General features: G+C 36.1%; 1 protein-coding gene across 3 annotated transcripts in view; it reads left to right on the top strand.

Moving 5' to 3' along the window:
* The window catches only part of LOC134350380 (antizyme inhibitor 1-like), a 57,548-nt gene that overhangs the window by 24,623 nt on the left and 17,217 nt on the right, over nucleotides 1–15,708 (top strand). The window lies entirely within an intron of this gene.

Below are 15,708 nucleotides of genomic sequence, written 5' to 3'. Positions count from 1 at the left end.
TTTATGGGAAGCCAAAGTTAAAACCAAATTTAAGCTATTGAGCAGAGTAGTCAGAAAACATTTGTTCACATGAACAGTGATGGAAATATGGGATAATCTCTTGAAGTTGTATATACCAACTTAATTTTAAATCTGATTTTAATTGCTGGATTAATGAACAGGCGGATAGAGTTAGGTTATAAATTGCCCAAGATCTTGTTGAATTGTACTACAAGTTTGAAATTAATAACCTGTTTCTGTTTGACTGCGCCTTTGGTGATTTGAGTTTCAGACTTTACAAACAATATCAAATGCTAGCCAGTTAATACAAATTACTTAGACACATTTCCTTCAGCTTTAAATTTGTAATATGTTTTTTAAAAAATGAACTAGCCATATTTATTTTTGTAAGTGTGAGTAATTGTTTAACTGGAGTACTGAAAATGCAGCAAAAAGCTTATCCTCTGTGTTTTTCCTTGAATTTAGAAGGTAACCCTGGATTTTGTGGATCAATGTCATCTAAGTCATATGTGGCATTCAACTACTTACAGCTTTCCATTGTGAACTTTATGTTGGGGCTTTCAAGCTATATGCTAATACTCGAGAAACTCAAAGACTTTTAAAAAAATATATAGGCTTTTGCAGAAAACAAATGTTAAGCAACGTTTTGTTTACCATTGGCATTTGTGCGATGAGACTATAGCTACATGTCACATGAGGTTTTATTTCCACATATCTTGAAGGTCATCTCCAGGATGTTGAGGGTCAATGAGATCAGGGATGCAGGTTGGCAGGAGCTGCAGACAACATTATACCGACATTTGTCAGATTTAGTGCAGGAGTTTGAATGATCTCGAAAAGAAATGGGATAAGTTAGCAGACCATGGCAACTTTTCCACATAAAAAGGCTATTTAATCCATTGGGTTCATCTCAGCTCAATAGTGAACTCCAATAATGCTTATTTCTCTACATCCCTGCAATATATTTAATCTCTCTTGCCTATAAATGCTTACTTGATTAATTTGCTGCTTATTTACACTAACAGGTAACTTACAGTAGCCAGTTAACCTAGGCCTTTGTGGTGTGGGAGGAAATTGCAACACATGGTGGAAACCTCCACAATCAATGTGCAAACTCCACATAGACAGCAACCAAGCTTGGGATCAAATCTGAATCATGGAGTTATAAGGCACATTTCATGCCATTCTTCCTCCCCCACAACAAAAAATAGAGGTAATCGTTTATTGGTTTTAATTTTAACACAATGGCATGGCTGGTAGAGTTGCTGCTTCATAGCTCCAGTCACCTGGCTTCATCTGACCTTGGGTGCTGTCTGCAGTTTGCATGCTCTTCCTGAGGCTGTTTTCTCCATTTGTTGGTTTCCTACAACTTTTCAAAGATGCATGGATTGGAAGGATTGATTGGGAGATACATGGATTGGTTCCATTATGAGAATTAGTAATAGAATCTAGGCAAGAACTAGACCATAAGAAACGTTCTCTCAATATCCACTCTATGTAGGCCTTTCAATATTCGTTAGGTTTCAATAAGATTCTTCTCTACCCCCCCCCCAATTCTTTTAAACCCCAATAGTACAGGCCCAGAGCCATTAAACGCTCCTGATATCTTAACCCTGTCATGCCCAGGCCATTCTCATAAACCTCTTTTAGACTCTCTCCAACGCAGCCTATTATTTCTTATATAAGGGGCCTAAAAACTGCTCTCAGAACTCCAAATATGGCCTTATAAAGCCTCAGCATTACATCCATGCTTTTATCTTCTAGTCCTCTCAAAATAAATGATCACATTGCACTTACCTTCCTTACTACTGGCTTAACCTGCAAGTTAACATATAGGGGATCCTGCACTGGGATTCCTAAGTCACTTTGCACCTCTTGATTTTTGAATTTGCTACCCATATAGGAAATAGTCTAGATTAGTGTTGGGTTAATGTGAATGGGTGCTTGCTCATTGGCACAAACTGAGTGAATCAAAGCCTTAGTTCTATGCTGTGTTCCTCTCTGACCTTGTTGGTTCCCCTCAAAAGCTTAAGAACAGGGTTTATCATTCCTTAACCCCCTAAATTTCAAAGCTTCAGCCATTGTTTATATCATATTTCCTGGTACTTTAACCTTTGAAATATAAATATTCTGGTAAATCTGCATTGCACACCCTCCATGGCCAGTATAGCCTTTCATGAGTATGTTGCATGAGAAACTGAGAATCTTTTTGATTATCTTAATGGGCAAATAGTTTTTTCAAAAATTAATTTTATTATCAAAGTATACACTTACAATACAACTGATATTTGTCTTCAGTGATAGCCATGAAGTACACATGAATAGAAAACTCGCAGATCCCAGAATTCCTCACCCCCTCCCCCACAGAGAGAAACACCGTCAATAGCAGCAAATCACCATTAAGATTCAAAGGGAGCTGCCAGTTTATGGATACTGATGAAGCTCATATAGAGAAAATAATGGGGTGTTATAATTGCTGTGCTTTAAAGGGAACTTCTTAAGGTTCAAGGTTCTCTATTTCCTACGGAGTTATTTCCATCAATGGATAGATATGTGACAGAGGACAAGAATTTAGGAAAATGAATCATCGTGTTCCAGCCAGTTGCATAAACTTGGCACATCTGCTGGCCTCCCACTTAAACCAGCATGCTATAGACGCAGAGAGCCTGCTGAACTAACCCTCTGTACTAAAGCATTGTCCTTCAAAAACACCTCTCACTTTGGTCTGTTAGCTGCTTCAATATTTAAACTATTTATTCAGTAACAGTCGCACTCGAGTAAAAGTTCAAAGTAAATTTGTTATCGAAGTTGGTATGTCACTATATACTACCCTGAGATTCATTTTCTTGTGGGCATTCAGAAAGAACGAAGAAATGCAGAAGAATTTATGAAAAACTATACACAAAGACAGACAAACAATGTGCAAAAGAAAAACTGTGCAAGTAAATAAAGATAAACTGAAATTTTTTAAAAATCAAAAGTATATTCAAGTACTAGAAATTGAGATAAAACATGTGAACTGGTTGCATAGATTTTCCCTTTCACATTTTTGTTAACCCCTAAAACCAAATAGGGTCATGTTTTTTCTAGCCAGCTTTCCTTAGTTTAAATTTGGGCTCTTTAGTCTCAGAGAGAGGGAGTCCAGCAGCAGGGTGGGTGGCCAGGTGCACCTGGATATTGGGAGTGAGATGAAGAGTGACTATTAAATCCAGAACCACTCATTAAAGGTAGACAAAATCCAAGGCAATGAAAGTAGTATTGCTGTTGGAAAGGGATAGATATGATACATTGAATGTTGACTTGCGCTGTAAAATGCCAAATTAGTAACTTTTTTTTTAATGATACACTGACTACAATGTCATTAGAAATGATTAGCTGATAGGCTATTCAGTGTTAAGATTAACATATGTGGAACTAGTCTCTTGGAATTCTGTGCTAGAGTTTGCAGGTTATTTGACTATTCTGGATATCCTGTTCACTATTCTGGGTTCTCTGGTTTGAGAGCTGGTAATTTTCAGTATCATTCATTGCTGTCTTCCTTAGGACACAAATGAATACCTACAAAAGTCACAGTGAATTAACAGCTTTCACAAATTATTGATTTTGGTATGTGTTTATTGATAAAGAATAGAGTCTGTTGCTTAAAAGAAACTTAAATTAATTAAGGTTGACGTTAACTAAATGGAAACAAAAAGAACATTTGCGGTTTAATGTGAATCAGAGTCACTTGTACATTTAGAGGAAAACAAGAAATGAGAGCCAGCACTTGATGCATAGATACTGAAAGCCATGAATGAATAGGATGATTAAAATGTACAAGTCCTTAAAGCATGAATGAGAAAGGGCGAAGTATTAATAAGCATCATTCATACTTTACTAAGTTATAAAAAATACAAATGAAATAAATTTAAGTAAAGCATTAAATTAAGCAATAGTTAAGTTTGCATGCCACAAACATTAGACAGTGTGGATTTAGACACTTCTTCATGAATACAGGCATCCCACCCTGCAAAAACTCATTACAGGGAGGTAGCGCCCCGCCCCCCGCAATCCCATATTCCCCCCCCCCCCCCCCAGGTCGACCTCCAACGGTGTATGTAATACTTTGTTTAGTGATTTTCTCTAATCTGTAAACCAAGTTGGGTATATGCAGAAAATTGTGACATTAAAATATGTACTTATATTTTCATGTTTATTACAATTTTAAGCAAGTCTACTGGGAGTTTGGCCTCATTACATAGCACATCAATAGCATAGCTCCTTAGCAGCCATAGCAGCCAGCCAGTTAGTTTAAATAACATTAGCTACGCTAATGAATCAATGACACCTGTTAAACTCACCTCAACCTGTCTTTTACAATCTAACCCACCATGGGCAATAGAAAAGTCACTGTTGCAAACAGTGCAGCGAGCAACATTGTCATTATTTTTGAGGTCGACTGTAAAGCCCGCCCACAGAGAAAACTGATAGGTCTACTTAGCAGGGGTCTCCAACCTTTTTTGTACCGCGGACTGGTTTAATATTGACAATATTCTTGCTGACCGGGGGCGGGGGTGTTAATCACAACCGGAATATAGGTGATAAGTCAACTATAAGTCAGTTATAAGTAGCTAATACACTCAATTTCGTTTCTAAAAGAGTTTATCTAACGAATTTAATATTAAACACACAGTGCATATTTTCCTCGCATGAATATAGTGATAAGTCAATTATAAGTCAACAGCATCATAACATTTTAGTAACATTTGGATATTAAACACACAGCGCATATTTTCCTCGTATGAACATATAAAATCATTGCAACACACCAATATCGCTGAATCAGTGGGAGCCCTGGGCTTGTTTTCCTTCAACAAGACGGTGCCATTGAGGCGTGATGGGAGACAGCGATACTCGAAGGGGGTGCCTTATGTCCAGTCTATTCCGCAATTTAGTTTTCGTTGCATTCATTGCAGAAAACTCCATTTCACAGAGATATGTTGGAAATGGAAGCAACGTTTTCAGTGCTTCCGTGGCTATCTCAGGATATTTATCCTTGACTTTGATCCAGAATGCCGGCAGAGATGTTATGTCAAACATGCTTTTCAGCCCGCCATCATTTGCAAGCTCAAAGAGTTGATCTTCCCACGCTGACATGGATGACGCGTGCGTAATGACCTTGCGTGCGTTCAAATTCAACAGTGCGTGACGGAATGAGGAAAGGTGCAGCTGACTCATATCGTTTCATATCACCAAATCATATCATTTCCTCACGGCCCGGTGGTTGGGGACCACTCTTAGCACGAAGAGAGACCAATCAGGATGTTCACTCTCCCTCTCCCGCTCAAAAAAATCGATTTCTGGGACATTGTATATAATTTCCAGGTGTCAGAGAGCCACTATCAATATGCGGGAGACCTCCGGAACTTCCGGGAGAGGTGGGATGGCTGTGAATATGTGCAACATTCATTCCTCAAAAGAGCTTAAAAATAAATCACTTCTAAAATAAAGCAAACTTTTAAATGGACCATTCCTGATAACAGTGAGTGTCGGTATTACACATCTACTTCACTGAACTTTGGCAAAACACATCCACTATTTGTCTTATTTTCTCCAACTAATACATAGGAGTAGGTGATCTGGACCTTAAAGCTTGTTGTGCCAAATCTGGCCTGATTTCTACCTGCACTATCCACTTCCCTTTGATTCCTCTAATACTCAGAAATCTTGTTTCAGGTGAACTAAATTACTTGGCTTCCATGACCCTCCAGGCTAGAGAATTTCCAAGTCACTACATGCATTCGGACACTCAGGTCACGCTCTCTTCTCACTTATGCAATCAGGAAAAAGATACAGGAGCCTCAGGTTCTTGAATCGGAGGGGATAACTTCACTCAACTGCACTTGTCCCATTATTGAACTGTTCCCATAACTTAGGGACGCACTTTTAAGGATTCTTCATCTCATGTTTTCGATATTTAATGCTTGTTTATTTATTATTACCTTTTTTTTGTTTTGTATTTTGCACTTTGGTTGTCTGCCCTGTTGGGTGCAATCTTTCATTGATTCTGCAGTGCCTTGTAAAAGTATTCAACATAAATGAGTATTGCAACCAGGGTTTCAGATCAATTTAACTGAGAATTTTTAATATGTGAATCACATGCTCCCTTTTTTCACAGTAGAGCCCAAAAATACAAATTCAAAAACTGAAATGTCAGCAGTTCAGAAGTATTCATCCCCCTTTGCTCATATTTAGTAGAGCTACCTCTCACAACTATTACAGCCAGTAGTCTTTTTGGATAAGTCTCTGTTAGCTTTGTACAACATATTGGAGCAAAATTTGCCCAGTTCTCAGTGCAAAATTGCTCAAACTGTGCTGGTTGTGGAGTAGCAGCGGTCAGGAATCTTGAGATCTTGCCAGAGACATTTGATCAGGTTAAGGTCAGGACTCTGACAAGGCCACTCAAAGACAACAGTTTTTTCATTTGAAGCCACTCCACGGTTGATCTGATGGTGTGCTTTGGGTAGTTGTCCTGCAAAACGACGAAGTTCCTCCAGTTTAAACTTTCTGGCAGGGGCTAGCAGGTTTTTATCCAGGATCTCTCTGTATTTAACAGCATTTATCTTCTCATCAATCCTGACCAGATTTCCAGTCACTGCTGCTGAAAAGCATTGTCACAGCATGATGGTACCTCCACCGTACTTTACCGTAAGGATGGTGTTACCTGACTGATGTGCAGTATTAGATTTACGCCACACGTACCGCTTAGTGTTGAGCCACTTTCATCTTATCCGACCATAAGACCTTCTTCCACTTCTTTATGGTATCTTCTAATTGATGCTTTGCAAAGTTTTGACAAGCAGGGATGTGTTTTCTTTTAAGCTGGAGATTGTGGAGCCATGAACTTCATCTCCAGTTGCAGCCATTAACTTCTACAGCTCATTAAGTGTGACTGTTGGCATCACAGTGACTTTTCTTGCAAGTACCATTCTTCTCCAACGACCAAGTTTAGAAGGGCGGTCTGACCTAGGCACTGTGGTGGTTTCATATCTTTTCCACTTTTTTCACAATGGACCCTGCACTGAACTCTGAGGTATGTTCAGTGTCTTTAAGATGATCTTATGTCCTTCCCCAGATTTGTGCTTCTCTGTTATCATTTCCCTGACTTGCCTTGAGTGCTCTTTTGTCTTCATTTTGGTTTGGCTGTTGAAAATCTACCATACTGTTGGTCCTTACAGAGAGGGTTTATTTATTGTTATGAATTCATTGAAAGCAAGTGACTTTCCAATTTAATACATTAACAAATTGGGCAAGTTGGTAAGGTAATATACAGTATTGAGTAGTTTTTCAGCCTCAATAATTGTTGACGGGTTTTGGAATTTTTCTTTTGATTTGACACGATGCACAATGCTTTGTAGATTAGCTCAAAAATCCCACTACAATATATTTTAGATTTAGAAACTGAGACAGTAAAATGTGAAAATAGTTGTGGGGTCTAAATACTTTTTCATGGTACTATATTATGGTTGTTGGATTTACTGACTATGCTCGCAACAAAATGAATCTCTGGGTTGTATATGGTGTCCTACTTTGAATTTAAAAGTCACTTCATCTCAATTCCAGATGGACTACCCCAGAAGATTTTTGGAAAAGTATCGCCAGACTTAATATTATCTATAGTTTTGCATGGGAGACGCTGGTGAATTGGGTGGAAGGATTACACACAACATGAGTAATGTGCTCCACTTTATTCTGGGTTAATTTGGCGGCTTTAATTAGGTATAAAATTAATAGTTGTGTGGTTTTAACCATGTACTGTGCACCGTAAAGAAGCTCTAAATGTAACTTAAACATAAGTATGAATGAAACCTTGCTAGAATATTTGGGTTGCTTGACCTGGAGTGAGTCTCATGAGTTCAGAGCTAACTGTTTAAATGTTGCAGTCACCATAAGAACATCAGAGCCTGCAGATAAATGTTAATTTTGTTGGAGTCCTGAGAGCTAAGGCTACAAATAACATAGATGACAGGGAAGAGTAAGGGGGACTGTGACTTAAAGCCTCTACAAATACCCCGAAGGATTAGAGGGGTGGATTAAATTGGTCACCAGATGTGGTTATATAATTTTTTGCTATTTGTTAATCTTAGCTTCTGTCCTTAACTGTATTTTTATTTAAACTTGACATATTCTGACTTGTGCTAGTTTTGATTGAACAAAGATATTTTAGGATTCAAGGAAAGCTTACAATAGTGTTCACAGAGGTCTTCAATCTCTCAGTGCTGCAGTTGAAGGTTCCAAACTGCTTCAAAAGAGCGTCAAACATACCAGTGCCCAAGAAGGATACAGCAAGCTACCTTAATGAGTATCGCCTGTAGCAGTCATATCTACTATGAGGAAGTGCTTTGTGAGGTTGGTCGTGGCTGGAATTAATTCCTGCCTAAGCAAGGACCAGTTCAGAGATTTTGCAAGTAATGTTTGATTCATATCAGAGGAACTATAGCTATGAGGAGAGACTTGTGATTATACAGAGTTGTGGAAGTCAAGGGAAATGTGTAAAAGATTTTATTTTTAAAGAATAATCTTTGTGGATTAAGTAAGGTGAATTAGCAAGACTTCTATTTCAGGATTCAAAAGGGTTGTTAATGTTCTTTCTTTTTAAATCTTTTTATTAAATAAGTATACAAAAAGGTAAGCCATATAGACACTAATACATTGTTAGAATATAATAAAATTACAGAAGATATTAATACAAAAAAAATACTACAAACAATGTAATTTAAACATAACATACCAAGGTAACATAATAGTATACTAATTTTATATATATATATATATATATATCAATGGAGAAAAAGAAAAAAACCCCCAAAAAAAACCCACCGTGCAACTAACTAAAAGCAACGCAAAGCAATGGGCTAACTTGAAACCAAACAGAGTTAAGCTTAAAATCACGTCCTCAATCCCGACCTCCATTAAAAACAGTGAAAAAAACAAGAAGGGTATATATTACATTAAATGAAAATATTGAATAAAAGATCTCCAAGTCTGTTCAAATTTAAATGAGGAGTCATAAAGATTGCTTCTAATTTTCTCCAAATTCAAGCATAATATCGTCTGAGAAAACCAAAAAAAGGTAGTTGGAGCATTAAGCTCTTTCCAATGTTGTAAGATACATCTTTTCGCCATTAAAGTAAGAAATGCAATCATTCTACGGGCTGAAGGGGAGAGATTACTGGAAATTTTAGGTAGTCCAAAGATAGCAGTAATAGGGTGAGGAGAGATATCTATATTCAATACCTTGGAGATAATATTAAAAATGTCTCTCCAAAAAGTTTCCAAAGTAGGGCAAGACCAAAACATATGAGTTAAAGAGGTTATCTGCCCCGGACATCTATCACAAAAAGGATTAATATGAGAATAAAAGCGCGCTAACTTATCTTTGGACATATGTGCTCTATGAACAACTTTAAATTGAATTAGGGAATGTTTAGCACAAATAGAGGAAGTATTGACTAATTGTAAAATCTGCCCCCAGTCATCCACAGAAATGGTAAACCCCAATTCCTGTTCCCAATCTGCCCTAATCTTATCAAATGGAGCTTTCCTAAGTTTCATAATAATATTATAAATCATAGCCGATGCACCTTTCTGACATGGATTAAGGTTGATTATAGTATCAAAAATGTATGTAGGAGGAAGCATTGGAAAGGAAGAAAGTATAGTACTTAGAAAATTTCTAACTTGTAAATATCTAAAAAAATGTATTCTTGATAAGTTATATTTATTAGATAATTGTTCAAAAGACATAAGGGAACCATCTAAAAATAAATCCAAAAACCGTGAAATACCCTTAGTCTTCCAAATTTGAAAAGCACGATCCGTAAAAGAGGGAGGAAAAAATATGTTACCTAAAATAGGAATCGCTAACCCAAATTGATTAAGATCAAAAAATTTTCTGAATTGAAACCAAATACGCAAGGTATATTTAACTATCGGGTTAGACACCTGTTTAAGGCGTTTCCAATCAAAAGGAAGAGAGGAACCTAAAATAGAGCCAAGTGTAAAACCCTGAACAGATTGTAATTCCAATACTACCCATTTAGGAATGGATAGTATATCCTGGTCCAGTAACCAGAATTTCATATGTCGAATATTAATTGCCCAATAATAAAATCTAAAGTTAGGTAATGCTAAGCCTCCATCTCTCTTAGCTTTCTGTAAATGTATTTTACCCAGTCTCGGGTTTTTATTCTGCCAAATAAATGAAGAAATTTTAGAGTCAACTTTGTCAAAAAAAGATTTTGGAACAAAGATTGGTAATGCCTGAAATATATGTAAAAATTTTGGCAAAAAAAACAACTGCGTTAATACGACCAATCAAAGTTATATATAAAGGAAGCCATTTAGATGAAAGTTGAGTAATATGGTCTATTAATGGTAAAAAGTTAGTCTTAAATAAATCTTTGTATTTACAAGTAATTTTAATCCCAAGATATGAAAAATAATTATTAATCAATTTAAATGGAAATTTATAATATAAGGGAAGTTGTTTATTAATCGGAAAGAGTTCACTCTTACTAAGATTTAATTTATAACCTGAAAGAAGACCAAATTGTGCCAATAACTCTAAAACAGCCGGGATGGATTTTTGAGGATTAGAAATATATAAAAGTAAATCATCAGCATAGAGTGATAATTTATGGGACTTTAAGCCCCGAGTTATCCCAGTAATATTTGGAGATTCTCGAATGGCAATTGCAAGAGGTTCTAATGCAATATCAAATAATAAGGGACTAAGAGGACAGCCTTGTCGAGTACCTCGAAAAAGAGGGAAAAAAGGTGAACTTAAAGAGTTAGTACGGACCGAGGCCACAGGAGAATAATATAAGAGTTTAATCCAGGATATAAATTTCAAGCTGAAATTAAACCTTTCAAGCACCTTAAATAAATAAGGCCATTCTACTCTATCAAAAGCTTTCTCGGCATCTAAAGAGATAACACACTCAGGAACATTTTGTGAGGGAGTATAAACGATATTTAACAGTGTACGAATATTATAAAAAGAGTAACGACCTTTAATAAAACCCGTTTGGTCTTCCGAAATAATAGAGGGAAGTACTTTTTCTAATCTATTTGCTAATAACTTAGAAAAAACTTTAGAATCAACATTTAATAAAGATATTGGTCTATAAGATGCACATTGAGCAGGATCTTTATCCTTCTTTAATATTAAAGAGATTGACGCTCTATTAAAAGAGTCAGGAAGTTTACCAAGTTTCGATGAAGCCTCAAAAACCCTACAGAGCCAAGGGATTAATGAAGGAGCAAAACATTTATAAAATTCTACGGTAAACCCATCAGGGCCAGGAGCTTTCCCCAAATTCATAGAGAAAATAACATTCTTAATCTCATCCATGGTAATAGGAGTATCGAACATAGAAGCCATATCCTGTGAAATCTCAGGGAAGTCTAAATTATCTAAAAAATCATTCATATATTTAGAATCTCGAGGAGACTCTGATTGATATAAGGAAGAGTAAAAATCACAGAAGGTTTGATTAATCCCCACATGATCAAGTATTAGTCGATCATTTTGGTTATAAATCTGATTAATTTGAGATTTAGCATAATTAGACTTCAATTGATTAGCCAACAGTTTACCAATTTTGTCACTATGTACATAAAATTCACTTCTTGTTTTCTTTAATTGGTTTACAATCGAGGACAAGAGTAATAAACTGTGTTCCATTTGAAGTTCAGTTCTTTGTTTATATAACTCCTCAGAAGGAGCTATAACATATTTCTTATCAATTTCCTTAATCTTGTCCACAATTACCAACTCCTCCTGCTTCTGCTTCTTCCTCAAAGCAGCAGAATACGAGATAATCTGACCACGAATATAAGCTTTAAAAGTATCCCAAAGAGTGTTAACAGAAATATCCTCTGTATGGTTAATTGTAAAAAAAAGATCAATCTGTTCATTCATAAAGTTAACAAAGTCCGAGTCCTGAAGCAACAGCGAATTAAAACGCCATTGTCTATTATTTTGTATATTGGCCAGAATTTTAATAGAAAGCTTAAGTGGAGCATGATCCGAAATGGTTATAGAATCATAATCACATTTAATCACTGAGGGAATAAGACGAGAATCAATAAAGAAATAATCAATTCTTGAATAGGAATGATGAACATGTGAAAAAAAAGAAAAATCTTTTTCCTGAGGATGCAAAAAGCACCAAATGTCCGTCGACCCAGAATCAGAAAGAAATGAATTAATCAAAGTTGCAGATTTATTAGGTAAGGTCTGTAAAGGAGCCGAACGGTCCAAAGCTGGAGACAAACAGCTATTAAGATCTCCGCCCCAGATCAATGAAAACTCATTCAAATTCGGAAACTGATTAGATTATGATTTATAAAATTCCGGACAATCCATATTAGGAGCATAAACATTAACCAAAACTACTTTTTTATTAAATAGTAAACCACTAACCAATAGAAATCTACCATTCGGATCAGAAATAATATCATGCTGTATAAAAGTAATTGAGGAGTCTATAAAAATAGAGACGCCTCAAATCTTAGCATTGGAGTTCGAATGAAACTGTTGTTCCTTCCAGAATTTAAAAAAACGTAGTCTGTCCCCCCTCCGCACATGGGTCTCTTGTAAGAATAAAATTTGTGCTTTAAGTCTCCGGAACACTTTAAAAACTTTTTTCCTTTAAATAGGATGATTAAGACCATTAGTATTCCAGGAGACAAAATTAATAATAGACTCCATAAACCCTAAAGTCAACCCACAACAAGGAGGATTGATGATAGGCTCGACCCACGAACCCGGAGAGGGAACAGAACATACAAGAGATACCGGGAAGAAGAACGCAACCCATACTTCAATAATGTATATAGCCCAAGAAGAAAGAAACTAAAAAGTGAAGCCCCTCCCACCACCCCCCACCCCATGTCCCGAAAGCTAAGTCTAACGCAGACCAGCCCGAAAGAAGCAAGCACTAAAACTACCCCCATGACTTCCGGTATACGCTCCCTAAAAAAAAGTGTAAATATAAAAAAGATCAGCTGATTATAAAACAGTAAAAGAATAAAAAAAGATAACTCAATTAAAATAAACACATAACAGAATAAAAGCCAGAAAATATATGAAAAAAAAAGGGTTGTTAATGTTAAGGTAATCACTGAGGAAAGAAAATGGAGGAAAGCTGTAGAACATGGAATGCTTTCTCAGATTTATTGGCTGGGGAAGTTGGATGAATATTTGAATCTGGGACAATAAGGTTTTAGAAATTGTTCTGTCACTCCAGCAAAGAGTGTGAACACAGTGTTATAAAAAGGGTTATGGTGGTGTAGATTAGAGAGGAATAGATGATTATGAATTCAACTTTTGTTTGGTTTATTCTAAGTATTTTTGTGCAATTTGTTCTTACAGAATTCATGCTGGGGGAGAAAAATACAAAATATGAAACAAGTTTTGTCAATTGTAGTCAGTACTATGTGGTATTAAGATTTGGATATGATGTTGGATCGGCAGCTACAGTCAAGTCACTTTGTCACATCCTGTGCTCAGACATTTGAATGCATTGCTGTTGAGCTCTTTATCAGTGAGGATTTTTCCCTGATACTCTGTATTGTGGGGAACCATAGTAGACGTGGAAAGCTCTTTAATCCATTGGTCTTCACATCACTTCTACTAAGTCACCATGCTTTAACCTATTAACCCCTTCCCCCAAATGCCTATACCAGCTTTCTCCTGTAAGCCCTATACCCTTTCCTGAAATATCTCTATTTTCTAGATCCTTTCCTAATTCATGAGTCTTGCAGATAAAATGTGTGGCAGCGCTGTACTCTAATATATCTGTTCACATGTCCGTGGACTGGAGAAGGTGTGACTTATTCTGGACCATTGTGGATAACTTCACTCACCACAACAGTAAACTGATTCCGCAACCTATAGATGCACTTTCAAGGACTCTATAACTCATGTTCTCAATATTTTTTATTGTACTTTGTGTCTTCTTTTGCACATTGGTTGTTTGTCAGTCTTCACTTGCATATAGTTTTAATAAATTCTATTGTATTTCTTTACTTTCTTGTAAATGCCTACAAGAAAATGAATCTCAAGGTAGGATATAGTAACATATGTGTACTTTGATAATATGTTTACTTTGACCCAATCAACATGGTGACATGGCACGGTAGCGTAGTGGTTAGCACAATGCTTTACAGTATATGCGACCCAAGTTCAATCTCGCCTCTGTCTGTAAGGAATTTGTATATTCTCCCCGTGACTTTGTGGATTTTCTCCAGATGCTCTGGTTTCCTCCCACAGTCCAAAGACGAACCATTTGGTTGGTTAATTTGTCACTGTAAATTGTCCCATGATTAGACTAGGATTAAATTGGGGGATTGCTGGGTGGCGTGGCTCGAAAGTCCAGAAGGACCTATTCCATACTATATCTCAATAAATAAATGAAAATTAATTATTTATATCCAAATCTTTTTGCTTCATAGCATTGAGTGACTAAAACTAAAATTTTTGCAAAATTTGTTATTTCTGTTTGACAGTCCTTGTCTCGTGTTTAGTGTTTAATGTTGAACTTGGCTGTTGAATAAAAGAATTGGGTCACTTGCTCATCACCAATAAAATGGCTTAATATTAAAACAATAACATTCTATAGTAATTCATATCCACATAACATGGGATTCAAAGGGAAAAGAAATCAGCAGTTCTGAAAATTGTGGTATCAATTGTTCTCTAAGAATGTGATCCCCTCTCTCCCCTCAATAATATGGTACAGTATCTGTGACTTTACTACTATATAATTGCCCTTTGCAGTTCCTTTCCAAAAAGAAATAGTAGTTTGATTAGGGAAAAATACATGCTAAGAGAATTATTTAAATCCATTTGTTGTTTCTATGTTGAAGTTTTTGTACATCATTTGTGAAAACTTAAAATTTGTAAATTTTGTAAGACACCAAAATGTCATATTTATTTGATGCATTCTAATTTGTTCCACAACTGCTTTTCTGAGAAATTGTTTGCATGTAAAATGGTAGAAATACCCTCAGGAGTGGAGAATATTTTCTTAGAAAACTGTCATAATGTGAAATACTGCCATATATGCATGAGCAAAATATCACAAGTTGAAAAGAGCAGATTTTATTCTCTGTCTCAAAGCTTTGGGTCGTAGTTGTAAAATGGTGTAAGATAGAATTTCCATAACTCAAGTGGCCTGTCTTTGACTCAAAATCCAGACGTTTCCATTTAATGTAAATATGCTAAATATTTTGTTCCATGCTCAGCTAAGAATATATTATTCCACTTTTTGTTGTGAAATTAATTTGACTATGTATCCCATGACATTTATTGATGAAGTTTTAAACAAATGTTATTTCTCTATTATTTTTGTTTTCACTTTCTCTTGTGAAAGAAAGATAATATAGAGATGCAGTTCTTGGTCATTTTTGGAAGATTGAAAATTGGGAACAATAGGATTCAGACAAACTGGTCTCCATGTCTGATTTAAACACACTATACACAAAAAAATAACTGGCTAACCAAGTAAAAGGTATCCAAGTTAGAAGTCTTTACATAACCCTCCCCGCTTTATTCTTTATTAGTGTTGGTAATTGTGAATGGTCCCAGTGTTAAACAGGATTTTACTAGAATTTGACATTTACACCTTCATTTTAAGAGGATTGCCAGATAGGATTCAG

This window comes from Mobula hypostoma, chromosome 1 (genome assembly GCF_963921235.1).
Source record: "Mobula hypostoma chromosome 1, sMobHyp1.1, whole genome shotgun sequence".
Lineage (NCBI taxonomy): Eukaryota > Metazoa > Chordata > Chondrichthyes > Myliobatiformes > Myliobatidae > Mobula > Mobula hypostoma.
Note: the sequence above shows the minus strand (reverse complement) of the source record. Positions and strands in the feature narration are given on the sequence as shown.